The sequence below is a fragment of the Erpetoichthys calabaricus genome, chromosome 1, assembly GCF_900747795.2.
Source record: "Erpetoichthys calabaricus chromosome 1, fErpCal1.3, whole genome shotgun sequence".
Classification (NCBI taxonomy): Eukaryota; Metazoa; Chordata; class Cladistia; order Polypteriformes; family Polypteridae; genus Erpetoichthys; species Erpetoichthys calabaricus.
In genome coordinates, this window is record NC_041394.2 from 42964728 (window position 1) to 42973850 (window position 9123).

Here is a 9123-nt window from a genome sequence, read left to right on the forward strand (position 1 = left end):
AGAAGGTAAACTGCAAAGGATTGATAGATAGATACTTTATTAATCCCAAGGGGAAATTCACATACTCCAGCAGCAAAAAATATTAAATTAAAGAGTAATAAAAAATGCAGGTAAAAAACAGACAATAACTTGAATAATGTTCAACGTTTACCCCCTCTGGTGGAATTGAAGAGTCGCATAGTTTGGGGGAGGAATGATCTTCTCAGTCTGTCAGTGGAGCAGGACAGTGACAGCAGTCTGTCGCTGAAACTGCTCCTCTGTCTGGAGATGACACTGTTTAATGGATGTAGTGGATTCTCCATAATTGATAGGAGCCTGCTGAGTGCCCGTTGCTCTGCTACGGATGTCAAACCGTCCAGCTCTATGCCAACAATAGAGCCTGCCTTCCTCACCAGATTGTCCAGGCGTGAGGCATCCTTCTTCTTAATGCTGCCTCCCCAGCATACCACTGCGTAGAAGAGGGCACTCGCCACAACCATTCGATAGAACATCTGCAGCATCTTACTGCAGATGTTGAAGGATGCCAGTCTTCTAAGGAAGTACAGGCGGCTCTGTCCTTTCTTGCACAGAAAATCAGTATTGGCAGTCCAGTCCAATTTATCGTCCAGCTGCACTCCCAGGTATTTATAGGTCTGCACCCTCTGCACACAGTCACCTCTGATGATTACGGGATCCATGAGGGGCCTGGGTCTCCTAAAATCCACCACCAGTTCCTTGGTTTTGCTGGTGTTCAGTTGTAGGTGGTTTAAGTCGCACCATTTAACAAAGTCCTTGATGAGGTTTCTATACTCCTCCTCCTGCCCACTCCTGATGCAGCCCACGATAGCAGTGTCGTCAGCAAACTTTTGCACGTGGCAGGACTCCGAGTTATATTGGAAGTCCGATGTATATAGGCTGAACAGGACCGGAGAAAGTACAGTCCCCTGCGGCGCTCCTGTGTTGCTGACCACAATGTCAGATCTGCAATTCCCGAGACGCACATACTGAGGTCTGTTTGTAAGATAGTCCACGATCCATGCCACCAGGTATGAATCTACTCCCATCTCTGTCAGCTTGTCCCTAAGGAGCAGAGGTTTGATGGTGTTGAAGGCGCTAGAGAAGTCTAGAAACATAATTCTTACAGCGCCACTGCCTCTGTCCAAGTGGGAGAGGGATCGATGTAGCATATAGATGATGGCATCTTCCGCTCCCACCTTCTCCTGGTATGCGAACTGCAGAGGGTCGAGGGTGTGTTGGACCTGTGGCCTCAGGTGGTGAAGCAGCAGCCGCTCCATGGTCTTCATCACATGTGATGTTAGAGCGACAGGCCGGAAGTCATTCAGCTCACCAGGACGTGATACCTTTGGGACTGGGGTGATGCAAGATGTTTTCCAAAGCCTCGGGACTTTCCCCTGTTCCAGGCTCAGGTTGAAGATGCGCTGTAGAGGACCCCCCAGCTCTGATGCACAGACCTTCAGCAGTCGTGGCGATACTCCATCTGGACCTGCTGCTTTGCTGGCACGAAGTTTCCTCAGCTCTCTGCTCACTTGCGCTGCTGTAATTGTGGGTGGGGATGTCTCTCCTATGTTGGTATCAGCAGAAGGGTGTGTAGAGAGTGCAGTACTCCGAGGTGAGAGTGGGTTAGGGTGGTCAAACCTGTTAAAGAAGATGTTCATTTGGTTTGCTCTCTTCACGTCTCTCTCGATGGTGGTACCCCGCTTCGAGCTGCAGCCAGTGATGATCTTCATCCCATCCCACACTTCCTTCATGCTGTTGTTCTGCAACTTCTGCTCCAGCTTTCTCCTGTACTGCTCCTTCGCCGCCCTGAGCTGGACTCGGAGTTCCTTCTGCACGCGCTTGAGTTCATGCTGATCACCGTCTTTAAAAGCCCTTTTTTTCTGGTTCAAAAGGCCCTTGATGTCACTTGTAATCCATTGATTGAAAGCCTTTCTTGAAGTGAGATGTGCTAGCTTTGATACTAGCTACAGCCTGACCTCAGTTTGGAAAACAGAATCTTTTATTTTTGTTTATGTTCAAAGAGAGGTTGTTGATATGACACCATTTAGACAGATTATTAATCTCTTTACAGTGCACATTGTCATTGTTGAGCATGATGACTGTGGTATCAGCAGATTTAATTGTATGATTAGTGTCTAATCTTGGTGCACAGTTGTATGTGAAAAGTGAGTATGGCTTTAGGCTCGGATAGCAGCCTTGTGGAGCTCACGTGTTCACCATCAGTGGTTATGATGTTTTGTTGCCAATCCTGACTACCTGAATTCTGTTGTTAAAAAGTCCAGTATCCGGGTACAGATGGAATTGGGCAGTCACGGTTCTCCAAGTTTTGCAGCCACTTTGGAAGGGATAACCGAATTAAAAGCTGAGCTGTAGTCAATATATAGTATCCTAATGTACATGTTTGGACAATCCAGGTGATGAAGTGCAGTGTGGTAGGTCTGTGATACAGCATCCTCCACTGATCTCTTTGGCTTCTAAGCAAACAGCAGAGGGTTCAGAGAGGCAGAAATATTGCTGTTGACGTATGACAGCACAAGCTCTTCTATACATTAATGATTGTATTTTACAAATGTTCAGTCTTTATTTGTGATCTGTGCTTTTGAGAAGTTGCATGCTGTTGCTTAAAGGTGATCTGCAACACATGGTGTAAACGGGTAGTGTAGTCATTGGAGTTGACCAGACATCTACAAACATCAAATGCAGACTGCTGGACAAAGCTTCATTAAGTCTTTAATGATAGCTATTAGTTTACTTTGAATTTTTAAACACAAAAACAAAAGTCTAGTGGCATGTAAGTAGGTTGTCTAGAAACAGTGTGGTTGGGAGTTGTACGTAGAAGACCTTCAAAATGCGTTTGAATGGAGAGCTTGTCGATCTCTATTCACCTATGTTGGGCTGAATAGCCTGTTCTCTTCATACTCTTCTAATGTATATAAATTAAATTTTTTTAACTATGCAACCCAAAATAAAAGCAACCCAATTCAAGTGATTTTTAATACTGTATGCAGTTAGTCACTAATTGTAAGAAGCAGTAAAGGATTACCTTGATTAAATTATTCTAACAGGTTATTCTGTTTTTCTTTGACTATTTGTGGCCTCATCACAGTCTGTGGTCACTATGGATGTTGGTAAGTAAAGAGCCTGTGATTGGGGGTTTAATTTTCCTATTTAATGAACACTGTGGCTGTCAAAACAAACACTACCTCTGCTCTGCAGACAGTTGGGACTATGCTCTCCCTTACTGGTAAGTTTAGTCAGTTACACTTTGTCTCTTGCTAATACAAAGACTTAGATTTTTACTACTCAATGGCCAGCATTTATCAATAAATCCTAAACCCATACACGAAACTGATGATGAGGCTGTGCTCAAGAAGGATCAGAGTCGCCTCTGTTTTCTGAGGAGAATGATGATGTTTGATGTAAGCAGGTATGTTTTCCACCAGTCTGTAGCTGCCAATGTATTTTTTTCCCTGCAGGTGTTACGTGGGAAATGGAATTAGTGCTAGTGATGCCAACAGACTACGTAAACTGAATAAAAGGCTGGTTCAGTCTTGGGAGCTGGGCTGGACTGAAGGAAGAGGCAGAAGAAATGATCACTCAGGAAGCTGCTAACCATACTGGACAATGACTGTCACCCCCTGTATTGAGGTCTTGGCTTATCAGAGGTGCACACTCAGTAACAGACAAGGAGTGCCATGTGAGGTCATTTCTACCCTCAGCCATCAGGCACCATAATGAGTCACACTTTGGCCGAGGTGGTCTTGTTTTCCTGTGCAGTGCTGCTAAATCTGTGGGGTTTTTTTTTTGTTTGTTTTGTTTTATCATCCACCGGCAAAAATGGGCTTAAATGTTGGTTGTATTTTTCGGGGGGCTACTTTGTGTTTTTTTTATATATATATATAGAATTTTGGGCTATTTTCAACCCCCACAGTATTTCTACCATATTTTTCATCTACCTGGCGCCCTTTCCACTGGGATTAGCACTTGTGTATGTTATTTACTGTTGTAAAATCCCTCAACACCCCCCCCCCCCTTTGTGTGATTGTATACACCCATTTTATCACTCAAATAATACTGAGGGGACCATAATGGGCTTTGATGCTATATACTGTACCTAACCATCTTGCTCTGACATTAACCCCTACTTTATTTCTGGTTTTGTCTACCTCAGGTATTGAATTTTTTTTTTTTGGGGTGGGGGGGTAAATTAACTATTTTTCAGCTGTCCTTCGGCTATCATTTTTTTAAGGACCCGGCAACCCTGCCAGCATGCTGAATGGTACTGAGCTGGTCTAGTAGCCATCTTAACAGACAAGGATTCTCTGTGCAGCATATTGTGCCAATGACCGACATCCTGTACTATGAAATTGTAACTGCACATCTAATCACATTATACTTACCTACAAATACCTACACTTTGTTAATTTACGTATGGATAATTCTAGTTATGTGTGTTTGTACCTTTTTTAGTATACTTTTTATATGTACTGTATATTTGTGCCTTTTTGGTTTGCTGTTGTAACCCTGCAATTTTCTTTGGGATTGATAAAATGTGGAAGCAACTTCCACAGAAATGTGCAAGAAAGTCGAGGAATTCATTTTGTCACACGGACGAATTAAGGTTCCCCGAATAGCTGAAGAAATACGCATCTTGGCAGGTACAGTTTGGAAAATAATTCACGAAGAGTTGGGCATGTCAAAAGTCAGTGCAAGAAGGGTTCCAAGAATGCTATTGCCATGTCAGAAGGCCATGAGGCTCCAGTGCTAGATGCTCCGTGAAGACCAAGTGAATTTTTTTCATCGTTTTTCATCGTTTGGTGACTGGAGATGAGACTTAGATCTATCACAAATATCCTAAGTCCAAAATGAAGTCCATGCAGTGGAAGCAGAAGTTATCCTACCCCCCAAAAAAAAGGTTCAACAAAGAAAAATCTGCAGGGAAAGTCATGGCAACTGTCTTCTGGGATATTGAAGGACTTTTTCATCTGGAGTTCATGCCACACAAGACAACCATGACTGGAGAGAGTTATGCCAACACAATGATTGTTTTGCGGGAGTCAATCAAGGAGAAAAGACAAGGAAAACTCACAGCAGGTGTGCTGCTTCTTCACAAAAATGTGCCAGTTCACGTGTTGTGTCAATCATAGGTTGCCCTCCGAGAATGTGGGTTCCAGCAGCTGAAACCCTACAGTCCTGACCTGGCTCCCTCAGATTATTTCTTGTTCAGAGTTTTGAAGAAATCTTTCCATGTACAGAGGTTTTCAAGTGATGAAGATGTCAAGGCAGCAGTGACGACCTGGTTTGCAGGTCAAACAGAACATTTTTTTTCCAAAGGGGTTAAAATAAGTGCAGGAAAAGTGGATGAAGTGAGTGGAGCTATCAAGGGACTATATTGAAAAATAAAACAATGTTTTTGAAAACTCTTTTATTTCCTACTGAGGTAGATAAATTATTGAACACCCCTCGTACGTTTCACTTTCAAATTGTAGGTTTGATTCCTCTCTGTCGCTAATGTTATTTCTGTCTAATCACCTTCCCACCTAAGGCAAGGGTTTGTAACATTTGGAGGCATTATGGTGGCAATTAATAAAAATCTTTATCATAGAGATATATTATAAAAAGAAATCCTGTCCTGGAAAATAAAAGCAAGGCTACGATATGTGATCTTCTCAGAAGACATTTTAAAGACCCGCAAGACCAAAGACACGCCGTACTTACAATCTATCAAATAGGACAATAGGCAGCAAAACATTCAGTCTTGTGAAGGATTTGAGCACACACAGATCCAGGGCTCTCAGCGCATATAAAGCGTATAAGGACAGTACGTTTATAAATGAAATGTCGACATCTAAGCGAAGAAGAAAGCAGCACCGAGAAAAGAGATTCTATTGTGTTGGAGAGAAAATAGAGCAAAAAAGAATAATCGAGGTGCTAATTCAGAAAATAAGGAAAGAAATTATCAGCCCGGAACAAGTGGAACTGAAAAAAAGCACGTCCAATCCGGCTCAGAATTAAAAGACAAAGTAGAACTTCATAAAGACATTTACAAACGTTGATGCTAAACACATGCAGAGCAGGTTAGAGACTATGAAACCAGGGAAATTAGAAAGGCTCAAAAAAAATAAAAATAAAAAAACGTTGGCACTATACATATGTGGAGAAAGTTAAAGGATATGAAAGTAGGAAAATTAGAAAATATAAAAAAGTAAAGATCGCAGTAGCGCAAACAAACAAACTGCCTCATTTAACTATGCACCAGTCTAACTTTGGTTTTGCACAATAATTACTACACTATTGCACCTTAACACTTAATTCTACTTTATTCACATAATTGTACTTATTTATTATGTTCTACTATACTGTTATCTTTCAATCTATGACTTTTTGTTAATTTAACTGATATTCTTCTAACTTTGCACAGTTTTTGATAAGCAGATCAGGATGCATTTCACTGCGTGTTGTCCTGTATAACTATGCATGTGACAAATAAAGAATCTTGAGAATTTCAAAAACGGAGTTTACCACACATGCATTTATTGGTTACTTTGTTCATGTATATATATATTTACCTGTCTGCTTATTTAAAAACCTAAATTTACTCCAGGAGTCAAAAACGTTGTGTCTAGCCCTTGTACAAAAACCTAGACAAAAGCTGGGGTATCACCTTGGTAACCCCATGTACTTTTGGAACTGTGAGAGGAAAATAGCACAACTTTACAGACAGGAGTCCAATGCAGAACTCTGCTTACTTTTTTATTTTGTAAAACAAAATTATTAAATGCTGATGATGTAGATCGTTTTGTCTGTGCTGAAATTCCAAACAGAGAAACCTGTCCTGACCTCATTAAAAAGATTCAGCATATTGGGACTCGCAAGATTACAAATATTGTTTTTACAGAAGTTCTGAAATAAAAGTGAAACTAATGAAATAGTAACAATTCAAAGAAAAAAAAATCTTAAAAATGTGTATCCGTAAAACCAAACATGGGGGTTGGCGAGCAAAGCAAGCAGGGGGTGAAGCCCCTTAGTGTATATATAAGTCTACGCGTGGAAGTGTGTGTCTGTCCGGCCTGGACGTTTGAGGCTACAGCATGACGCTCAAAGAAAGCGACTTTGTCACCAAAGTGAAACTTGCTTAGCCGCTAACATACAAGCAATGTGAGCACGTTGGCAAAATAAAACCTCAGAGAAGAGAGAAACTCGCTTAGCCGCTGATAGACAACAGAGACAAGCATGTTGGCAAAACACAACTGCAGAGGAAAGAGAACTTTGCTTAGCCGCTAATGCACAACTGATGCGATTGATTGATTGAAGTGCCGGAATCATTGGTTTCTGGGAGCCCAGGCTTACAAAGCTAAGTATATGTACAGTATATACTCGCTCTCTATGTTAATACACGGTGGTGTAACTCTGGACATGTTAACGTCAAAATCTCCACTTGCTGCAGGGACATCGAACTGTTGGCCGTAAGTTTACGTCCCTACTACTTGCCCAGAGAGTTTGGACATGTCATTGTTGTCATCGTGTACATACCTCCTCGGGCGGACGAGGAGTCAGCGAGTGACATCATCCATTCTGCTGTTGCTAAGTTACAAACGCAGCACCCTGAGGCGCTTGTGCTAATCGCTGGAGACTTTAACCATGTGACGCTGGACAAAACATTGCCTGCATTCTCCCAGTAAGTGCACTGTAACACCCGGGGAAATAAGACTATTGATTTACTGTATGCAAACGTTAAAGACGCATACAGCGCCACCCCGCTGCCTGCGCTTGGGAAAGCAGATCATAACCTGGTTCAGCTTCAGCCTCACTATAAACCAAAAGTGAGAGTCCTACCTGTAACCACACGATCATTCAGGAAGTGGACCCCGGAGGCTGAGAATGCTCTGAGAGAATGTTTTGGAACTACAGACTGGGATATCCTGCAGGGATCTCATAGTGAGAACACTGAGGAAGTTGTTGACTGCACTACTGACTACATCAACTTCTGTATGGACATTGTAGTTCCAGTAAGAACTGTACGCTGCTATGCTAACAACAAGCCATGGATTACAAGTGACATCAAGGGCCTTTTGAACCAGAAGAAAAGGGCTTTTAAAGACGGTGATCAGCATGAGCTCAAGCGCGTGCAGAAGGAACTCCGAGTCCAGCTCAGGGTGGTGAAGGAGCAGTACAGGAGAAAGCTGGAGCAGAAGTTGCAGAATAACAGCATAAAGGAAGTGTGGGATGGGATGAAGATCATCACTGGCTGCAGCTCGAAGCGGGGTACCAACATCGAGAGAGAGACGTGAAGAGAGCAAAACAAATGAACAACTTCTTTAACAGGTTTGACCAACCTAACCCACTCTCACACTCACCTCGGAGTATTGCACCCTCCACACATCCTTCTGCTGATACCAGCATAGGAAAGACATCCCCACCCATAATTACAACAGTGCAAGTGAGTAGAGAGCTGAGGAGACTTCGTGCCAGCAAAGCAGTGGGTCCAGATGGAGTATCGCCACAACTGCTGAAGGTCTGTGCATCGGAGCTGGGGGGTCCTCTACAGCGCATCTTCAACCTGAGCCTGGAACAGGGGAGAGTCCCGAGGCTTTGGAAAACATCTTGTATCACCCCAGTCCCAAAGGTATCACGTCCTAGTGAGCTGAATGACTTTCGGCCTGTTGCTCTGACATCACATGTGATGAAGACCATGGAGAGGCTGCTGCTTCACCACCTTAGGCCACAGGTTCAACACGCCCTTGACCCTCTGCAGTTTGCATATCAGGAGAAGGTGGGAGCAGAGGATGCCATCATCTATATGCTACACCGATCCCTCTCTCACTTGGACAGAGGCAGTGGTGCTATAAGAATTATGTTTCTAGACTTCTCTAGCGCCTTCAACACAATCCAACCTCTGCTCCTTAGGGACAAGATGACAGCGATGGGATTAGATTCATACCTAGTGGCATGGATCGTGGACTATCTTAAAGACAGACCTCAGTATGTGCATCTTGGGAACTGCACGTCTGACATTGTGGTCAGCAACACAGGAGCGCCACAGGGGACTGTACTTTCTCCGGTCCTGTTCAGCCTATATACATCGGACTTCCAATACAACTCGGAGTCCTGCCATGTGCAAAAGTT